The sequence below is a fragment of the Microtus oregoni genome, unplaced genomic scaffold (genome assembly GCF_018167655.1).
Source record: "Microtus oregoni isolate MIOR12 unplaced genomic scaffold, Mior012 000006F_ref0000085, whole genome shotgun sequence".
Lineage (NCBI taxonomy): Eukaryota > Metazoa > Chordata > Mammalia > Rodentia > Cricetidae > Microtus > Microtus oregoni.
The window spans coordinates 32,242,416-32,264,595 of NW_024543065.1; positions in this window are offsets into that span (position 1 = coordinate 32,242,416).

Here is a 22,180-nt window from a genome sequence, read left to right on the forward strand (position 1 = left end):
TGGTACTCTGTAAATATGTATCACACTCATTGGTTAATAAAGAGCTGACTGGCCAATAGCTAGGCAAGGAGAAGATAGGCAGGACTTGTGGACAAACAAAGAGGACAGGAAGAAGACTGGAGTCATGAGAGTTGCCAGGGACACAGACGGAAACATGATGAGCATGCTGAACAGAGAAAGGCTCCGAGCCATGTGGTAGGGCATAGATAAAAAATATGTGTTAATTTCAGTTGTAAGAGCTAGTTGGTAACAAGCCTAAACAACTGACCAAGCATTTATAGCTAATATTAAGTCTCAGTATGGTTATTTGGAAGCTGACTGGCAGGACACAGAAAATGCCTACATGTAGGAATCAAAGGGGATGGATAACAAATAACCAGAAAATGGTGTCTTTCAGGCACAACATGGGGACTGTACAGGTCCAAGCCAGATGGGGTTCTAGCTCAGAGAGGAAGAAGTAGACATGAACTCCCATCCCTAATCAAGAAGCTATCTCCAGTTAACAGCCACTCACAAGGGAAAAATTAGTTTTCTTCAAGAGGGCCTTAATGAGTATACAGACCATACATAAGGGCGGGCCCCATGCCCAGCACTAGCTTGCCAGTACAGAATGAACATTTTTGTCTCATATAGCATTGTTTGGACATCTTAAAATAATTTTCTTTATTGTTTTATTTGTTCATTCTGTTTTGTCTTCCTTTGTTTGTCCTTTTTCTTTGTTTGTTTTATTTTTTCTCGCTAGTTTATTTAAAATTTTATTTAGTAATAAATTTCAAGAGTTTAATCGAGTTTTCAGATCACATCTCTTAATCTTTATTCCGTTAAAGAAATGAATTAAATGTCCTCATTTTTTAAGTAGCTGGTGCCTAACTATAAAGAAAGGAGCAGTAAATCCCAATCCAAAGTACACAATCATCATAGCCAATAACTGCCTCTTGTTTTCTCCTGAAAATGGCACATTCTTCCTGGGCCCTTCTCCTACTGGCTGCAAGGGACCATTGTTTTCTTAAGAATGAGTGGAGTTAGAAGGGTAGGGGTGGGGAGGACTGGGAGGAGACGAGGGAAGAGAAACTATGGTCAAAATATATTATACTAAATAACTTTATTTACTATAAAAATTAATTTAAAAAAAGAAAAAAAGGCGAACATGAAGGAAATCGTATCTGGTACTGGAAACCTAGCCAATCACCAGTGTCGGTGAGGTCTTAGAGAACTTATTTCTGCCAGTTTACTAAACAGTACAGTTCCTAGTTGAAATGTAAACATCCTATAAAGGGGCTCTCACCCCTCATTAAATACACTTCTCTTTGCAATAGTCAGAGACCATTACAGAAAATTCAAACAGGCCGAAACACAGTGACGTAGTGGCAGTGGCTATATTCATCCTTAGTTGGTACGTCTAAAACATAACTCCTGCAACTAAGGCTTACAGAACCCTGTGAAAGAAGAAGGAGTGGAAAGACTGCTGGAGTCAGAGGCCCAGCGAATCTGCTGTAAGACTGTGTCTTCTCAAAACGACACAGAGGCTACACCCACGGTGCGTCAACAGTTTAACTGCGTGAACAAGACCTGGACAGGGCTGGGGAGACGGTGCAACAGTTAAGAACATTTGTTGTCCTGGTTCAATTCCCAGGAGACAAGTGGAGATTTATAACTGTCTACAGTTCCAGATCTAAAGGATCTGAGACCCTATTCTGATCTTCCTTGACCCCAGGGCAGGTATGCACATGGTAGAGACATACATGTGAGCAAAGTACTCGTGCACATTAAACAAGTAAATAAACACATAAAAACATACATACCAACGACCTGAATAAGTATAACAGCAATACAAGTGCTAATGAAGAAGAGGGAAATCTCATGGGGCCCCACCAATAAACAAGAAGTACAGACAACTAAGAAACACACAGTGGGAGAAATAGTCTTTCCCAGGAATGAGCCCCCTAGTTGGTTATCCCGTACCAAGTGATTGGCCCTGAACTCACATGTGTACAAGTAACATTAGATGAACAGAACAGGTCATATTTATATATTGTTCTTTCTGCTGCATTGTGTGCTCTAGGCCAGCTGATTAAATCTATATTATATATGTGTATGTATATATACACATATATGTATATATATGACAACCAGAGAAAAAGACTATGATTCCGAGAGGAAGAAAGGGGGCAGGTTCACGGCAGGGACTGGACGGGGGTTATGGGAAGGAGAAATGATGTAAATATATCTTAGTTTAAAAACACAAAAGGGGAAGAAGAGCATCCATGAACCCTCTGCTACACTAAACAGAGAATAGTGGACCACTGGCCATTTGGCGGCTAGCACAGCAAGGACAGCCAATGGATACGGTGTGGAGGCTCACAATATAAGCAGGATTTCTGTTAGATGTTTTTATTTCTCTAAACTTGTATTTATTATTGTGTGTGAGTGTTGGCATCGACATGTCATCATAGAGGTCAGAAGACAACTTTCAGGGGCACTTTTTTGCTTTCACCCCATTGAGGTGGGAAATCTCTCTTGCTCTTTCTGATGCACCACATACTCTAGGCCAGCTGGCCTCGTGTTTCTGGATGGCGCTGTTCCTGCTTCTAATCTTTTTACAGAGACAGGTCTGCCAGTGGTTCCCGGGGTTTAGCTCACCAGGGTTGTGTTGTTAGTGCTTTACCCACTGACCCATCTTGCTGGTCAGCTCTTATTTTAAGACATGAAGGTGTAAACCGAAGCTTGCTTACACGCACGTGTGTGCGTGCTCACACACATACAACTAGTGATATACCACATGAATATCTGTAATTAGGGATTGATTGGTATGGGCCAAATAGCTTCATTTGTTCCTAAAGTTCATTTAAAATAATTTTGGTGAAGGAAGATAGTCATATATGTGGTCTGAGGCACTGTCCACTGTGCCAAATAGCTTTTGTGCATATTGGGAAGAAGCAAGGTAGCATGGCACATGGTTTGTGTCCCCTCCTTCTGCTAGCTGTCTCTTTCTCTGTCCCTGTGGCTATTACGGCTGAGGCAGGAGCAAATCCAAATCCACTATTTGATGGCTTTTAACGCATGCCCGAGGCTCATCTTCGTGCTTTAACAGGGGGATCATGTTACATCATCTTTTTACTCTTGCTCTGAGTAATTTAAATCTAAACAGAAACAAAAAAATTATTTCTATTTGTGGAGAAGAATATCATTTTACAAGTTTATCTTTTAGCAGAATCTTACTTTCCAGAATGTGATCTGGTGGGTACACAAATTACCCCCTAGAAATGACCAGTGGGATCAGACTTCTCCTTTCCTGTTCTCAGAGCTGCCCCAGACTCTTCTTTACAGTTAGTAAAGGTACTAAATTAGGGGCTGGGAAGACGGCTCAGTGGTTGGTTGCTCTTCCAGAGGTCCCAGGTTCAATTCCCAGCACCTATGTGATAGTCACAACTGTCTGTAAATTCAGTGGGATCTGCCACCTTCACACAGATATAAATACAGACAAGACACCAATGCCCATAAAGAAAAAATCATTAAAAAATTAAAAAAAAGATTTATAAAAAAAGGCAAAGAAAACCAGCCCACAAATCACAATCAAAGAGAACCTATACAACAGTGAGGACCCTAAGAGAGACATACATAGAGCTAATCTACATGGGAAGTAGAAAAAGACAAGATCTCCTGAGTAAATTGGGAGCATGGGGACCTTAGGAGAAGGTTGGAGGGGAGGGGAAAGGCAGGGAAGGGAGCAGAGAAAAATGTTAGAGTTCGATAAAAATCAATAAAAATAAAGAAAAATCATAAAATATTACTAAATTAGAAAAAAACGGAGGCAAGGCAGGAGCAGTGTTCAGGGCAGTGGTTCCTTTGGGGTGAGGGTGAAGATTGGCAGGGTTAGAATCTGGGATGCTTTTCCGGGGGCACAGTGCTGCAGGTGTCTTAAAACCGTGATGTGGACACACGTTCACTACAACAACGTTCTTTCTTCCACAAACATTCTAAAATAAAATAAATATCTTATACATGGAAAATATAAAGATAAATTTCAGAAATACAGGTCCCCTTCCTGTTGCCCTCTCACGTGTTTGTCCCGCCTCTGGGGCTGTGACGTCAGCACACACACGGCCCAGCTGGTAAGACGGTTTGGAGGATAATGGTACTTGTTGGATGCCTGACAACCTGAGCCCAATCCCTGGGACACACATGGGGGAGGAGAGGACTGAGTCCCCTCTCATAGTGTTCCCCGATTTCTATATGTATGCTTTGGAACTCATGTGTCCCACTCCTGGATAAACAAATGTAGTAAAACTCCACCATCAGTCTTTATATACTTGGTACACAGGCTGTGCTAGCCGACTCTCCCATGGCAAGAGGCAGGGATCCAACTCAAACTGTTTAAGTCTTCTTTCCCTGAAAAGGGAAAGAGAAAAGAGGAATCTGTCCACTTGTGTAGCAAGGAGGGACAGGTGTGCAATTAATTTGGGCCCCACCACACCAGAGAGCACACACACTAATACCAGGCCTGTTTTAAGTATGGGCTTTCTCTGTATTTTGGGTTCTGTTTCTCTTGCAATAGATAATTTCATCCATTTGGCCAGGGAAGACTGTCACATGCAACCAGATGACATTTCCCTACAATCCTCAGGACAAATAGAAGAAAATCAAGCATGTCTTCTGGTAGTCTGGGCAGCTGTAGAATTCATAGGGTTCCTTGTTCATAAGGAAGGAAAAAGTTCTAAAGGTACTGAAACAGAATTTATTTTGTGTTCTTTCTCTTTTACTTGTCATGTTTATTAAAAATATTTATTTTTGTGTGTATGAGTGCTGACTTGAATGTATGCATGTGTACCATGACCATGTCTGCTGCCTGAAGAGGCCAGAAGGGGATGTTGAATCCCCTGAAGCCAGAGTGATGGACAGTTGTGAGCTGCCACGTGCATGCTGGGAACTGAGTTCTGGCCGTTGGTGAGAGCATTCCACTGCGGGGCTATGATCCCTAGGCTTGTGAGACCGGGATGTCCAAGAAAAGAAGCTGAGCAAGCCAGAAGAAGCAAGCCAGTATACAAAGCTATTCCATGGTGTCAGCTTCAGTATCTGCCTGTAGTTCCTACCCTGGTTTCCCTCAAGGTTAAACTGTATTGTAGGTTGGAAGCTAAAATAAACCCTTTTCTCCCTAAATTCCTTCTGGTCAGCAACAGAAACCTAATTAGGACAAATAGGAAGCATGACCTCCTGGGGCTCTGGTGTCCAGGGTTAAGGCACAGCTGACTCTATTTTCTTTATAATTAAGCAATGTTAGATTTTGATTTGTATTTTTTCCCCTCTGTAATCATGTCCTTAGCTAGAGGTCAACTTCTTTTTTTGACTTATTCTTCCTCGATAACCTTGTGATTTATACATTGTAAATTGTATAAATCCATTGTCTCATGATATGTTCTGAGAATTGACTGATCATAAAATGTTTCATGGAATGTTAACTGTCTGACCATAAATCCGCGACATGTGCCTTTTCCCATAATCATAAAAATAACTACAGAATTCCACGTACGTAATCACTTGCTCATTTGCTATAAAAAGGCCCTTGGCTTTTGTATATGGTCTTGGCTGCTTCATTCTCCTACCAAGGGAGGCTGTAAGTTTGGCCTGGCCATAAATAAATTTTTACCTTTCAATATCTCAGTGTTAGCACCTGGCGTTTGACACCATAACGCCCAGCTTCCATGTAACAGATTTCTTCATTCTTATTCTGAATCTCCTGAAACTGCCACAAGGAGTGTATCCACTGGGATGCTGCAGGCGAGCTGCATGGCAGATGGGATGTGCTCGTTGCTTACCTTGCCTTCCCACTGGATTTTGTTTAAAAACAAACAAATAAAACTCTCAGGGAAAAATTAATAAGAATTTCAAAGCAGCAATAGAGGAATGTGGAAACAAGTGCAAAACCTTCCTAAACACATGGATGATATAACCAAGGCATCTTATACATGATGTTTAAGTGCAAGGCCTGTCTAAACACAGGGGTGGTATAACCAACAGGTCATATATGCGATGCTTAGTTGGTGACTAATTTTATGGAGATTATGATTGTCCTGGGTTGGGCCATCCATTTGTCTTTGAACTTATCATGTGACTTAGGTATATGGAACATTCTGATAGGGCAACCCTGGGTTCTACATTCACAGTTGACACTGGTCAGCTGGGAGAAGGGTCCCTCCAAAGAATCAGTAATGCATAGACACATTACACTTAATGTGGAGACTCTTGCTCTGCCTGCTTCCTGCCCTTCTTTATTTCCTGCTAGCATTTTAATCTCTTGACACTCCACAGAATTTCTGGACACTCCTCCATCTCCAGTATTCACCCTGTTGCTTCAACATGTGGCTTCTTGCTGGACCAAACATCTACTTCCCTCTGCCTTGAAATACATTTCCTCTTCTGGAAACTTCCAATCTGTCAGCACACAGTTCGAACTCAGGTCCCTAGACAGAAAGTTTGCTTGAATGTTAGCCAGTTCATTTGGTTCTGAGCCCAGCACTTCCTGATCCTGCTCTGATTCATCTGAGTTGCTCACTGGACTCTGGACCCTTGAGAGGAGGGCTGTCTCTGACCCATTTCAGCGCTCAATGGAAAGCAGATCTTGTTTCGTAACAGGTCCTAGATAAGGCCTGTTGGATAAAGAAATGAAAGCTGGTATTAGAAAACAGTGTTTACAAAATACCTTATCTAACATCAATCCTGGGCCCAACAGGAGGCATTCACAAATGAATCCCTCATTTAGGGGAGCACCAGGTTCTGTTTTCTCGAGGATCATTCCGTCTCCTGAGTAAAATGAAGCTGGTTTTTTTTTTTTTTTTGGCTAAAACTGTGAAAGAATCTAACCAATTAAATGCACAACACAGTAAAGTGTTATTTCTAACTCAAATAAATTTGTGAGTCTTTTTCCTAAAATGGAGCTTATTGCCTGGGGTCTGTCCTTGGACTCTAGACAAGGTCAAGTGCTGTCTGTGGAGTGGAATAGATGGTTTCTCACCTTGCCTCTGGGCAGATCAGTTCTGACAATGTGAGATCCAAGAGCTACAAGTGTCAGGAATAAGGGATTGGCCATTTATCAGCTTTTGCCTTAAAACATTTTCAAAACATCCTCTTCTAAGTTTTTTTTTTTTTTTTTAACTTCTGCTGAGGGAAAGCAAACACAAACAATGTGACCTTGCGTTTACCTCAAGATCCTTTACCCAGCACCCAGTAGTTAAAAGCTTCGTTCCAGCACTCAGATTAAAACACTGCCTCTCAAAACACAGCCTTGCCAACTGTGCTCCGGGGAAGGAGCAGCCACTGGAACAATGTGGGCAATTTAATCACGCTGGGGAGAGGAGGACGCCAGTCTGGAGGCTCTTCTGTAATGGAATGCAATGCCTACATCCCAACAGGGAGAATGAGAAATGGGACGAAGGTGGACAGCGACAGGCAAAGTCCAAACTGGCATACAAATCAACCACCCCACTCAATGAGTTACCCACAAGATAGTGGTATAAACGTGCGTGAATTAGACACTATAGAAGGAAATAATTCAGAAGCGTGGAATGAAACCCTTTTACTGCACCAGAGCTGTTCTGTGTAGCAAAACCTCCATCTATTTCTTTCCATTTTCACTTAAGTTCAGCTTTTAAAACGTGCTTATTCTCCATGGAATTGAAGCATGTACAGACCATTGCGCATAGCTATATCTAAAGTTCTGTTTTCTCTGTTAGAGCTCATACTCCTAGCTGTTTTCAGTTAAACCTGAGATTAAAGAGCAGAAATAGCTTTATGCTTTAATTCAAAATTATTTTCCATTATTTTATAGAGATAAAAATGAGCTGATAAGAACCTTTATATATGAGCCAAACTAGAGTTTATAACTAATATTACCAGAATGAAAAAAAAATGTCATGTGTCCACTCCCATATTTGCCATCTTAAATATGTGTTTTTGGTTAGTTTATTTAAACATAAAATGTCCACTGTCCATCATATCTATGGTATAGTAAACAATGATTAATGTAACCTTCCATTTGATTGGTTAGAATGTGGTATGCTGGGTTGATGGCTAGATGGTTAAGAGCCCCTGCCACTCTTCCAGAGGACCTGAGTTCATGTCTCAGCATCCATGCCAGGAGATTACAACCAACTGAGACTCCAGTTCCAGGGGACCCAATGTACTCTTTTGGCACCTCCAAACTTGAGGTATGCTACAGCGATATTTTATCTATGTTTTAATAAATAAAGCTTGCCTGAAAAATCAGACGGCAAAACTAAGCTATAAGAGGCCAGGCAGTGGTGGCACACACCTTTAATTCCAGGATTTGGGAGACAGAGGCAGACGGATCTCTGTGAGTTCAAGGCCACCCTGGGCCACACAGATCAATGTAGAAACAGATTCAGGTGGTGGTGGCTCACGCCTCTAAGGCCAGTTCTAAGGAGTCATATGCTTTCAATCCCAGAACTAGAGGGGAACATAAGACAGGAGGAGACCGAGGCTCTGGGCTCAGTCTGTAGTCACCCAGCCTTGGTGGAGGTAAGACTTCTCTAGTGGTTTGGTTGTTTTACTTTTATGATCTTCAGCTTGACCTCCAATATCTATCTCTGGGTTTTTATTATTCGTGCTACAGCATACAACACACAAGACACACACATACATGCAACTAAATTTTTTTTTTAAAAAAATATCTTTTAAAAAGAAAAATCAATGGCTGATACTTTGAATTTTGATATATAGTTAGAATATTTAAAAACTCTGTCTCTAATCATCCTTGGTGATTTAATTAAGTCTTGAAAGAAGACGAATGTTGTATTAGCTAGTGACATCTGACTTGAAAGAAGACGAATATTGTATTAGCTAGAGACATCTGACTTGCATCATCTGGGGACTAACAGTCACCAGGGAGAGAAAGAGTCCACTAAAGGAGGCAATGGGATGAATGTGACAAATAAGACATTCCAGAAAAGCCAGGCTGTAAGGAGATGACATGGATATGATATTTTTCTTTTACATAGCAATCATAGTCCTCCCTATATCCGTCACAGATGAAAAACCTGATTGGCCTTGGAGAGAGTATCTTACTCAGTGTTGTGTCAGAAGAGCAGGTGGTTAGAAATGTGCTAAACAGCATACTAATTAAATTAATGTCCATGCAGTTTCAAATATTCAACACTTATCATTAAATGATTTCATAAATGAAGAAACTTGTGACTTTATTTGCAAAGGGGAGACATTTTAAACTCATATATCTGAAAACTCGCATTGACTTATTTAATTTTGGAATCAAGTAAAACTCACTTTTGTTCTTATAATATTGTGTAATCAGAAAGAGAAGAGATTCTTGATGGGAGATAGAGTTAGGGTGGACAACTGAGTGTTCAAAACCAGAGTCTATCTCTAGCCATAGCCTATCCATAGTCTTGAATTCCTGTGCATGTGGAGCATCCATAATCAAACAAACACCACTGTGCTGTTCCTGGTACTAAATGCATTTGCATGGCACCAATTGTGCAGCAATGGGTTTCTTCTTCGATAACTACTCAGAATTTATCTGGGCTTTATGTTTCATATTTCTGCAGTTCAAGTCATTCCTCTAGGTATACAGTCATGCCCACGTACTTGCTGTTGCTCAGAGTTGATCAGAACATATGTTTGAGAAGGAGGGAAAGTCCCTAACACCACTTGTTTCTGAATACGGCATGCTGATCATTCCTGCATGGATGGTGATAGGGCCAGTGGGTCTCTGGTCACCGACATTTAAAAAAAATACGTGGCAAGGCAGTTAAAGACACTTTCTTACCAGGCAGCTTCTTCTTTTTTTTAATATTTATTTATTTATTATATTATGTGTATAGCATTCCTTCCATGTGTGGCTACAAGCCAGAAGGGAGCTCCAGTTCTCATTATAGATGGCTGTAAGCCACCATGTGGTTGCTGGGAATTGAACTCAGGACCTCTGGAAGAGCAGTCAGTACTCTTAACCTCTGAGCTATCTCTCCAGCCCCACCAGGCAGCTTCTTATAGCGTGTGGTGTGCTGTGTTCCTCCCTAAGAGGGGAGTCTGTGCATGGAATTTCTTCCAAGAACTCTTTGACCACAAGGTGGAGGAATGCATCACCCTAAACCACTTTTCTTGATGGTCAGAACTGAACTAGGAGTGAGAAAAGGAACTCCTGCTTTCTAATGTAGGCCATGGTAACTCTCAACTCAGGTCCAAAATGTTTGCTGTACACATGGGATGGGCGCTGACAGAACAGACAACCCAGAGTAGAAATGGAGGCCGCATGCCAAAAATGGAGGAAACTGGAGCATGCTTGGAGATGCCTCTTCCATGTTACACTGACCCCCCCATATAGTATCTTTATAGCTTCACAGATCTTCCTATAATTTTTATATTAATTTTATTTTTAGATCCTATAGTTAGTAAGAGGTGAAGGCAAAGCCAGGACTGGACACTGATGGAGGCTGAAGGACAGTTTCTTTGTCCCGAAAGCGCTGAGAGCTATGTCCAGAGTGGTCTTTTGTTCTGTGTCCTTGTCTTGTGGCTTGCATGATCCCTTCCCGACATGTCACCTTGTGATACTTTGAACTGTTTAAGAACCATCAGTAACCATTTTATAACCTTTCCTAAGATCTCAGACCTTGCGTTTCTAGATCCCAGTTTTACCCACAGTAAGACTATTTGTGGCAACGATGGGTGTCAGTGGTGGGTCTTTAAGTACTTGGCCGTTGGAAGTGACCATCAAGGACAGCTGATGTGGTAGCTGTTATCTCGGGTGTAGTTGGCTGGGGCTTTCATTGTCTGTAGAGAACTTAAAAGCAATAACAAAAGCAGCTTGGTTTGTCATTTGTTTTTTAAAAATCAATGTCATACTCTAGTCATGTAAAATGATGATCTTAATGAAAACACTTCTTTCAGGCAGCCGCCTTCCCCTAAATGTCTGTCTAAGGTGAACTTATGCAAAGGCAAATAAGTATACTTTAGGTTTTGTGTTTTCTATTCCCTTATTCTAGTCTGTCAACTTATTTCCTCTTATTTTATTAGAAAGGATCATTTAAAATTAGGAATTTTATCCACAAAGGTCTAAACCTAGTTTTCACTATGCTGTTTGTCCTAATTACTTTGGTGAAGAAAAGCCATCAACATTAACAGCACTGGGCTTAAAGTATCCATTCTGTCTTGGGTCTTCCTTCATTTCAGTTGGAAAAGCAATGCATAGGAGGATCTGCTCTTGAGTGCAAAGACCAATTATGTTGGTGCCCTGAAGCTGTGTGGCTTTGGTAGGATCTAGATTGCTGGGCCTCTGCTTTCCTCCTTTGCAGCTAGGCTGATATCCTTGAAAAATAGAAATGAAGGAACTGGCTAGAATCATTAAAAACAAAGTTAGAATCATTAATAAACAAAGTTAGTATGGCTGATTATGCCCAGTTAAGATGCTTAAAATCTTTTTCTTTTTCTGAGGGAGAGAGGGAGGAGAAGGGGGATGAGGAGGTGGAAGAGGAGGGAAGGAGGGTTTGTAAAGGCCCGAGGTTAACACTGGTTGTGTTTCTTAGTTGCTCTCCATCTTACCTTTGAAACATGGGTTAGCACTGATCCAGGACCTTGCCCAGGTGACCAGTCAGCTCCAGGAGTCATCCCCAGAACAAGGATTACAGGTGTGTGCCAGCATTCTTGCTATTATTTTTATTTTTTAAACATGTGTTCTGGGGACCAGACTCAGTAGGGTCCTCATGTTTGTGTGTTAAACAATTTATTCACTAAACCATCTCCCCAGCTCCAATGTTAAAATTTTGCTTGAAGAAATATAAATAGATCTTTATAACTTTCATAATCTTGTGCATCTTAGGGACACAAAAATGTAAAGCCGACTAGCTCTCAAAGCTTAAACAGTAAACATTTAATGATGCTGACTCTCATATGCCTAGAACTCTAAAATGAGTTTCTTTTTGGCTCAGAAATATTGTGGGCATTAATAGGTAAAATCTGAAGAAATCCATCATGCTGACATGGTAGAAACTGAAGTTAGGTCATCACAAGGATTTTCTATACTGCTGTCTCTGGACTTTGCCTTGTATTTTGAAAGGGTTCTCCACCTTATCCTGGAACTTTCCAGAGTACATAGAAGTCTTCAGAATTGTGCTGCACGTAACTGAATCATTCAAGTTTTTGCCCATGCAGTGCAATGGGTAGTATAGATATGTCTCTAAAAGATGTGTCATGTCAGATTTTCTTTTCAGTGATCAAGAAGACTGACTTTAATCCATTGATTTCTTCATCATTAAAACAACGTATTGATAGTTTAGCCTGTGCTAACATCTCTGCAGGTCTTGAGATTTAACAGGGGGCAGTTCTAAACCTCCAAGGAACCTGCTTTTCCTAATGGGTTCAAGAGAGTAGAAAACAGATGGAGTCAAGATGTGCAGATGTAGCTTGAAGATTCATTTAGAATCTTGACACAATAACCTTTTTATTCTAAATGTTGAACACAGCAGTGTAAAGGTAATGTACCTCTGGGGGTCAACAGGTTCATTCATCGTAAGAGCAATACTTTTTTTCAGGGGTTAAAAGTTCCTGTAAATGTTTCCAGATGTCAGCTAGATCTTACACTTTTGAGTTAACTTAGCAGCCTGCCGTTCAGTTTAGACCATGGTAAGTCAAGCCGGTGTGGCCCTCACCATTTCCTCTAAGTGAATAGAATACTTTTAGGGACTCTATTTCTTCTTCTTTATCAATTCTTTTCTATGTAGTTAGGCGTTGGAGTCATCTTGGAAATAACATGCCAGTATTTTAGCAAATTATATGTATGGTATATATGCATATAAAATATATGTGGACCTATTTATTTTCTTAAATATACTGAATTGAATTTTCTAGGGATGAAAGACTTGGGACACGTGTTGTTCACTGTGCTTCATGTGATTTTGATTAAGTTGCATGGCTTCAATTTTCAAGTCAGGTATTAGGAGATATTCGTTACCAGCTTACTCTCTTTAATGTAAGAATGTTTTCAGTCTTCTCCTCACATGCTTAAGACTTTACAGAGCAAGGCACATGGATTTGAGGAGTCAGACCTCCTTTCCCGTCCCAGCTTTCATTGCCCCACTCTGGATACCCTCTGCTTCAGCTGAATCCACTGGCGAACTTCTCTCGGGTACAGTGTGTATTCCTGCATCGGTAACTTTTTGTGCTTTTTCTCAGGGTCCTATTTCTTCTTTTTCTGGTCTGTGTCCTTTTAAGAGCTATTTAACTCTAATCTGTGATATCAGAATCTTGGCCCACTTGGTCCTTTCTGACCTTTCCAGCCTTCACTGTGTGTATCACCAACTTGCAATCTGCAGTATAGTCTCTTGTGACCAATAGGTCTGTTTCAAGTCTGGGAAAGCCTTTTAAGTGACTGGCATATATGACATACCACTTATAACATTTCCTGACCAAAAATGCATGAGAGTATCTAACACTGCTCCCTGTAGTGTCTTTCAGACGTTTGGAACTTCAGTGGATCCCCATGTAACACCTGTCTTGTTGCCGAGAACAGAACTCAGGTCTCACATAGGCCAATGACCATTTGTATACTCAAATTAGGAAAAAAAACCATTTAATCATCTCAAAACCATTGGCTTCTGTGTGGTGCTTTCTCAGCTTCTGCTGAGAAGGAATCTGAAGCTTTCATTTGTACCCTTGCATTCTTTCTCTTTGCTTTTTCTCGCACAGCAGTAACTGTAACCTGCCCCTTGACCTAGCATGTAGTTTTGCCTCAGAAGGAAGCCATTTATTATAACTTCAGAAGGTAAGTAGAGTAACTCAAATCACTCTGTGCTTAAAGTAATGCATAAAGTTTCGGGTTACTGCACAGGGAACATCCCATAAGCCCCTGAAACTCATTGCTGTTGACTGACTGGCCTTGCTTGCTCTCATGGGATTGAGGGCTACTCTGCAGCTCTGATCCTGATTACTAGAGAAATTCTGGGATCTGGTCAGAGTGCTCAGAGGGTAAAGGCAGTCACTGCCAAGCCTGACAACTTGAATTTGATCCTTAGGACTTAAGGTGGAGGGAGGGAACCAAGTCCCAAAACGGTCTGTCCTTTGACAGTCACGTGCAGCTGTGACGTGTGCAGGATAATATTACAATTCAGTTGCTAGAAGGTTTGCACTTTATGCATGAGTCCTGAAGTTTCATGCATAGCATCACAACCAGCAGAGAAGAAAGAGAGAGAGAGAGAGAGAGAGAGAGGGAGAGAGAGAGAAAGACTGTTTTATGCCAGTAAAGCACACTGACTTAAATCCTGCTTTTAATTTTGTTCATGCAGTGTGACAGACTCTGTATCCATTTGATATGATTTTTGCGATGAATATTAGAAATAACCTGTTTGTGTTCGAAAGTCAACGTTCTGTCAACTCATACATGAAATTGCATAAGACAGAAATAGCTGTCACATATCTGAATCTAGAAAATATTTTCTGCTGCCAACTTGTCCTTCTAAGTATCCTTTGGGAGGAATCACACCTTGTGTCAATGGCACCTAAACTTTGCTCATCTGGAGTGAATATTTACAAGATGGAAAGTGCCTTCTCCTTGTGCATTAGACCACATGACCACGACACTTTCATTCTAATGTACCCTTGAGATCTAGGAATTTTTTTTTCCAGAGCTGAATGCAGAGATCCTAATAGTTCAGCTGGCAGCAACCAAAGGCACTATTTACAATATATGCACTAATACTTTTTAAATATCATTCCTCAGTCAGAAGACATGAGAGGTCCTGGTGTACAAAGATGAAATGACAGCTATTTCTTTGTGCCTAGGGAGATGTGGTTTATCCAGATGGACCTCTATGGTTGTGGCAGTTACAACAGTGATAGAGTCCAATGAAAGCCTATCATACAGTGAGAGGATGTAAAAGGCTTCAGCCTCAGATGGTGAGTGGTGGGGAGCAGTGGGGTGGGAAGTGTTCAGCAAGGCACTTCTTAGGGGTCTTACTCACTCTAAAGTTAAAATACAAGAGGTGGAGAGAAGAGCTACCAGCTCTACTAATACAATAATACAGAAAGACCTCAGAAACCACATCTTACAGCAACTCAGTCATGCTTGCTTAATCCTACTTTCTAGAGCTTTGGCACTGATAAGAGACAAGGACTGTAGAGGTTGTAAAAACACCACGTATATATCTAATTTATGAAGAATTGACAATGAAAACTCCAAGGTTAGGATTGGTGGCAGAGATGCAGATGTTTGTGGGGAGAAAGGCACCTGAGAATGTGGCTGATAGGGAATCTCATCATTCCTACATCCGTAAACCAAGGGAAGAACATTTTCCTTGACATGTTCCTTGACATAGTGACGTAGTTTGACATGTTATGGATCAAATCATGTCCAATGTGTCTTCCAGCTGTACAATAATGATTAGCATTTTCTGTGTCCATTAGATTAGCTTGCCATCCCCAGACATCCAAATACTACAGGACAGAAGCATAGGAAAAAGGGAAATCAGATGAAAAGAGAATCAGACAGAAAGAAAACAGGCAAGGGAGTGACTGTAGCAGATTATGAAAAATGAATTTAAAATTCTTCATTCTCTTTAGAGAGTCAAGTGTTCCTTAAGAACCAGAATTATTTTATTTTGGCAAGAAAGGTCAAGAAATGCTGGTTTGGAAGTGCTCCTCTTATCTCTCAGTTCAGAATCACTAGCTATTCAGTGCATCAGCAATGAGGTTCCTGTGTGTTCCCTGTCACCTATAGGTGCTGTATCAGACTGAAGAGACACAAAGGGTGCAGGGAACTCACATGGTGGTAGTCAGATGGTTGGGGCTGCCATCTCCTGAGCTGGTTGACTTTGGCTTTCACACTTGGGAAGAGCAAGGCTCACAAAGGTTAATTTGCTGAGGTATTTATTTCAGCCAGGACTTCCAAGTGTAGTCTAAACCAATTTTATTATTTCTTTTAAATGAAATACAATTGTTTCCCCTTTAAGAAAGAGTGCCTACTTTTCTTTATTGTTCTGGATTAGTGGCTGTCTATAACAGTCTAGAAGGTCTCATAAAGGTAAGCTTACACCTGGCATGTGCCTCAAAGAGTTTTCTTAGCCAGTTGGTAAATTGTTCCTTCAAAGAGCTGAGTGTAGAGACAAAACCTGGGTTACTAAGGATTTTCTTGTGTTGATATAATAATTTTAAAGATTACACTTTTCATTACAGTGATAGTTTATTTTTCTAGATAATTGGGGATACATAGAAGCACAAAGGGGAAAAAAACTGCATGTCACTATCTGAAGCAATGGTTTATTAAAAAATGTTTACATTTTCTCCTAGCCTCTTTACTTTGAATATTTATTCCTTAAAATGTATTCATAGTACATCTCATTTTGTGTTATTCCATTGTGTAATGTAGAAATCAACTTGTGAAATAGTTCCTATAATTATCATCATGTTTAGGATTATTAGCAGAACTAGAACGTATTGTAGGATGACAAGCTTTCTTTTGTGAAAAATCTCCTCTGAAAGTAATTTGCTTCAGGTCGAGCCATTTGCTAAATGGGATGAACTCAGAGCAAATTTTCAGGATCACGTTCATGCGTCTTCTAGGTTGACTTTCAGAGAAAAATTTTCTGTGATTTGGGATGATGCGTTTTCTGCTGCTTCCACCCCTTAAAATGGGTTTTTGTAGAAAAGGTTTTGTTTTTCAGTTGACTGGAACAAATCAGTGATTTTGGAAACGAATAAGCTTATATCTTTTTATGTCCAGGCATGTACTCTACTGCTGAGCGACATCCCAGCTGTACTTCTTCACTTTTAATCAATAAGTATTTTATCCTGGACCACCCGAAGCACTAAAATTCACTTCCTGTTTATAGAACAACTTGTAGTCTGACATTCCCTAACCTGTCTACTGAGTTTGGAGCATGTGTTCTAGATTTAGGCAGCATAAGGCCAAATTTTGATTCAACTACTTAGGTATTATGCAAGCTTGAGCAAGTTATTCCAATTCAGACCAGATTTCCTCATCTGCATGTGCATGGAAACATCCCCTGTTTCAGGCGTTCTGTGAAGATTAAGTGAATTACAGTTATTCGGTGGCTTTTATGGGTGCTCAAGGTTCCAAGAACCTCTGTGGACACTGAAATCTGTGTGTGAGGTTACTTATTGTAAATACCTAAAAATTATAAATTTTATGTTTTTTTAAATGATTTATTTATTTTTATTTTATATGCACTGGTGTTTTGTTTGCATGTGTGTCTGTCTGTATGAGGCATGAGAACCCATGGAACTGGAGTTGCAGACAATTATGAGTTGCCTTCTGGGTGCTGGGAATTGAACCTGGGTCCTCCGGAAGTGCAACCAGGGCTCCTAATCTCTGAACTATCTCTCTAGCTGTAAATGTTGTTAATAGATTTTATACTGTACTATTCAGGTAATAACGACAAAAATGTCTCTACATGTTTAGGGCAGGTGTAGTGTTTTCTTCGAATACTTTTGGTCAGCAGTTGGTTGAACTCAAAGACAAAGAGCCCACTGATATGGAGGGCTGTATGCCTACAGATATAACGGACTCTATGGAAAGCCTTTTCAGATATCATTCTCACTAAACCTTTATCTTTAATCTAAAAGCTGAAATTTTGTTAGCCAGATCTTTAGTTAAAATATGTCATTTTCAATTAAAACTTGATCTATTTGACAACACCTTGAAGTCTTAGAATCTAAAACATTCTGGGGGCTCTGCTTGTTTTTAGTTCATTATTGAGTGTCAGGGTGTTTACTTTTTCAATTTAACTTTTATTTTTCTCTCATACATTACATCCTGGCTACAGTTTTCTCTCCCTCCACCACTCCCCCAGACCTTCTTCCCTTTTCCCCTCTCCCCAAGATCAACTCCTCTTCTGAGGGTTTCCTTTGGCTTGCCTAATATTTGTCTGGGGTTCTTTTCATCTGCTTCCATGGTTGCTGGATGATACTCCTCTGATGACATCTGGACTAAGCATGAATATATAGTATAGCAATGTATCTTTAGGGATCATTTCATTGACCACCCCCAGTTGTGTTGGGTTCTATTTGGATCCCTGTGCCTGTAGAGGCAGAGCTTCCAGGCAAGGAGAGTAAGGAAGAGGAGAAATTTAGGCTTGAAAAAAGAAAGAAAAGTAGATGACAGGGAGAAGCCAGGGACCAGTCAGCCAGACAAAGAGGAAGAAGGACAATAAGGCATACTGAATGAGAGAAAGGTAAAAAGCTCTGAGGTAGAGTGTAGATGAAGAGATGAATGATGTCATTCTCTCAGTTGGGACACTTAAGCAGGGGCTCATCCCTCCCTGATAAGAAGCAAGTAGCCTGGTCACCAAAGAAGATACTCCTTCCAAACAGGCAGGTCACGGGATCTAATGTAGATACATAAGTAACCCCTTCAGACAGCTAACTCTTTTGTTTTCATAGTGTTGACCCTGCCTCTGAAGAGTTTTATAGGGCTGTTGTATTCTTTGAGAGCTCAAAAAATTGATTTGACATGACAGGCATGATTATACACATTATCTTTCACCCCTTGGCTACAGTGGACTCTCATGAAGAGCCATTTGCTGGGTTTTATGTAGTGCATAGACATACAAAATAGATAGAGGTTGTATCTTTTCTAAGTGATCAGAATTCCTGAGATTTGTGCCCAGCATAAGCGGTTGCCTCAATGTAAAAGGTCAATCATTTTATCTGCTAAAGAGGTTCCCAAGCATCCCCTGGAGCAGAAATGTCTATGACAACATTTCTGGATAATGAGAGGAAACATTTCCATAATAAGTGAGTGCAGAACTGGGAGGCAAGCGGTGAGGTGAAGAGGTAAAAAGCCAGCCTCGGAAGAAGGTAGCTAATGAAAAGGCTATCTAATTTTTACTGTGCTTTGCGATAAACTCTGTGGAGACTTGGTGTGTCACCTTAAACAGAAAATGGCAGAAATTAATTATAAACAGCTCTGCATTTCCACAATTTGTTCATGTCTGCATTTCAGCAATTATAGCCCATTGTGTTTAATCCAGGTCACATCTGTCTCCACCTTGCTGGCTTGCTGGCACTGGCCACCGCTCTTCTGGCCCCCAGTGTCTGACACGGGCATGCCATGTAGTACAAACTTAGAAAATGTTGGAGTCTCGTGGAGTGAGATTGTGTGTTTATCGAAGTCACTGTGATATTGTAGATGGCCACTATCAGATTCAAAGAAAGCAATCATGATGATGGAGAGTAAGACTCAGCAATAAACGTCCTAGGCAGTGACAGGGGCTGGAGCTGACCCGTAATCTATTCTATGACCTAGAGGTAGATTTACTAATACCCACAAAAGGTGCCATGCAGCAGTTTGGGGTGTAAAGCAGACACAAACAGCATGAAGATGGATGGATGGATGGATGGATGGATGGATGGATGCTCTGTCAGGGGATCTGTGAGTAAGTACTACAGGGCTGCTCCTCCCATAGAGACAGGTTTCCTTCACCAGGTGGAAAGGAGGCAGCAGCTATAAAAGAACTCAGTTGTGGTTTTGTCCCTTGGGTGACAGAGTGGCTTCCTGCTCTGGCGAGGTGGGAGTGGGTCTGAGAAGCCCATAGGAAAGCTTGGCCTCTAGCCTCACTCCTGTCTTACACACTCTGTCTCTGGCCTAGGTTCTCCTTAGGGTCATAGTCCACTTTGTGGCACAACTCTGCATGTCCAGCCTAACCACTGACTTAGATTTCGCACAGAAGTGCTGGCAACCACAGACAGAGGGGCGAGAACAGATAGCATGTTCTAGCAGGGCGTAAGTTAGATTCCCTTCCATCTGTCTACCTGCCTCCACCTCTCCACCAGCGGCCCTTACCCTGTCATCAGCATATGCACAGTCATAAGTGCTCACTTGGTGTCCAGGCCCTGTGATGTCATTTAAGGGAGCTGTCTTACAGAAGCTTGACAAGGACCCTGAGAAGGAGCACACCCCACCTTCATTCAGTGCCTGTCGAAGTTACATAAAATTGGTCAGTATGAGTTCAGGGAGCAAGTATTTCCCCAGAGAATCACAAGGTAAGCAGCTGGAATGGTCTGCTATTTGCATGACTGGATGCTGGCAGCAGAACTGTCTGGAGCTCATGCCGGGTTAGAGAACAAAATCCCCGTAAGGACCTGTAAGCAGGAGGAAAAAGCCTATGATTTATGTGCTTTCCTCTTCCCATTTACATGGTGCCAATGCTGATCTGGACAGACCCCATGAAGGGAGGCCCTGGGCTGAAATGGCATTTCCTCCCCGTCTCTTTAGCATTCTACCGTTTGGTTGCAAGACACACGGAAATGGAAATGTAATGCTGCTGGATTCTGAGAAGTAGTCACAGGTGTTTTGCAGTCCGGGCATGCATGCTCTGTTTACTATGAAATAACTCCATATTCGTCATTGATTCAATCAAAGATGGATGCACTGACATTGAGAAGCAATGATTATATCTCTGAGTAAGGCACGCAGGCCAGGAAATGGAAATAGAAATAAATTCGAGTGCCTGTGAACAGGGAAGCAATTTTCAGTTTGCTTCACATGGTCTTTTTTTTTTTTTTTAAAGAGCTTGCATGTTTATATTGGTGTGCATTATTTGTCACTACAAATCTAGGAATGCTTGCTTAACACCTTCATATAAAGGCGATGTTTTACTGAGGACCCGACTCTGCAGAAAAGCAAAAATAACGATGACAACAACAATTCCAACCAACCAACCAACCAAACAAACAAAAAACAATCAAGACAAAAAGAAAAATAAATAACAATGCATTAAATTGCTCTTTGCACCAATTGCCAAGCCTTTCCCTTCCAAAAAAAATTAAGAAAAGATTTCTGTTTGTTGCAGTCCTCTTGTCAAATGAGCAAAGAGCTCAGTGCAGTCATGTGAGGTGTATGTGACCTCCAAATTATAGACTAGAGTCGTCATTCGTGTCCCTTGTGTGACATGAAACCTGCCTACAGACTCGCCCCTCCTCCCTCATTCTCTTCTTTTGCTTTAAAATGACCAGCAAAGAAATGAGATGCAACTGCTTTTATATAAAAAAAATCATATTGTTATTATTACAAGTTGAAACATTTCTTTTTCAAGCAGAAATATCTGCTACTACCTGTGAATTTAGGCTTTGGATAGCTGATAAACAGCTCAGGATTACACAAAAAGAACTGCCATTTCATTACCAACTGCTCACAAATTCCAGTCGGCAGAGTTGCGGCGGCAGAAAGCAGGCAGCCAGTTTCAAACTGTCTTCTTTTCTTAAGCTTTTAAAACAAGGCCATGATTCTTCATATTCAGTTGAAATGGAAATCACTCAGGCTCAGTGCACACCAGGAAATTGCAGCATCGTTTCCCCCTCCCTGCTCCCTTTCCTTTCCTGAGAGCAGCGAGATGCATGGTGTCTGGAAGCTCCCAGAACTGCCGGCTGGGTGGAACCGCACCTCCACCCAGCCACCTCTTTGACAGTCAAGCCAGAGTCTTGCCTCGGGTCATCGTTTACATTGTGTTTTGATTTAATAACACGGACACATTGTTGAGATGAACGTGTCGTGACAACTTAATGAGAAGGAAAGAAGAGCCCAAAGGTTTTTACTTACCGACCAGTTCCATTTAATACTGCACTTTGAAAAACGTGGTTGGACAAAGAAAAATTCACATTTCAGTGATGATAGTGAATAGAAGTGGATTTGGCCTGATTAATTTGTTTTTTTTTTCCTTGAAGAAAATATTTAATAAACGAAAGATTGTGATAGCTATTTTTTTCCTCTCAATATTTTTATTAAGGAAATAGCAGATCTTGAAATAAGTTTTACCTGGTTTCTTTGACAATGTACTTTAGTGAGACACTCTTCTATTTGGCTTGGGTTTCTAGAACAGCAGAGTGGGTTTCTAGGTTATCGAAAAAGGGGGTGTGCTTAGTCTCTTGGGGTCCACCCCCTGCACCCATGTAATTTATCCTGCAAGCCTTCGTCCAAGCGGAAAGGGTGGCTACAATGCCTTGAGTCCACTCAGTGGGAGGCTAGTTAAAGAAGGAAAATTGCCCACGGCTTAGAACCTTGAGAGTCTTTCCTGTCAGAGTTTCTGTTTTCTAGCTTGAATAGTTAATGCTACTATAAACTAGTCCTTCTGTGAAAGTGTTTCTGTGGAAAGTAGATGCCATGATGCACATTACTACGGACAAGTCGTCTCTTTCAGGGCAGGATCAC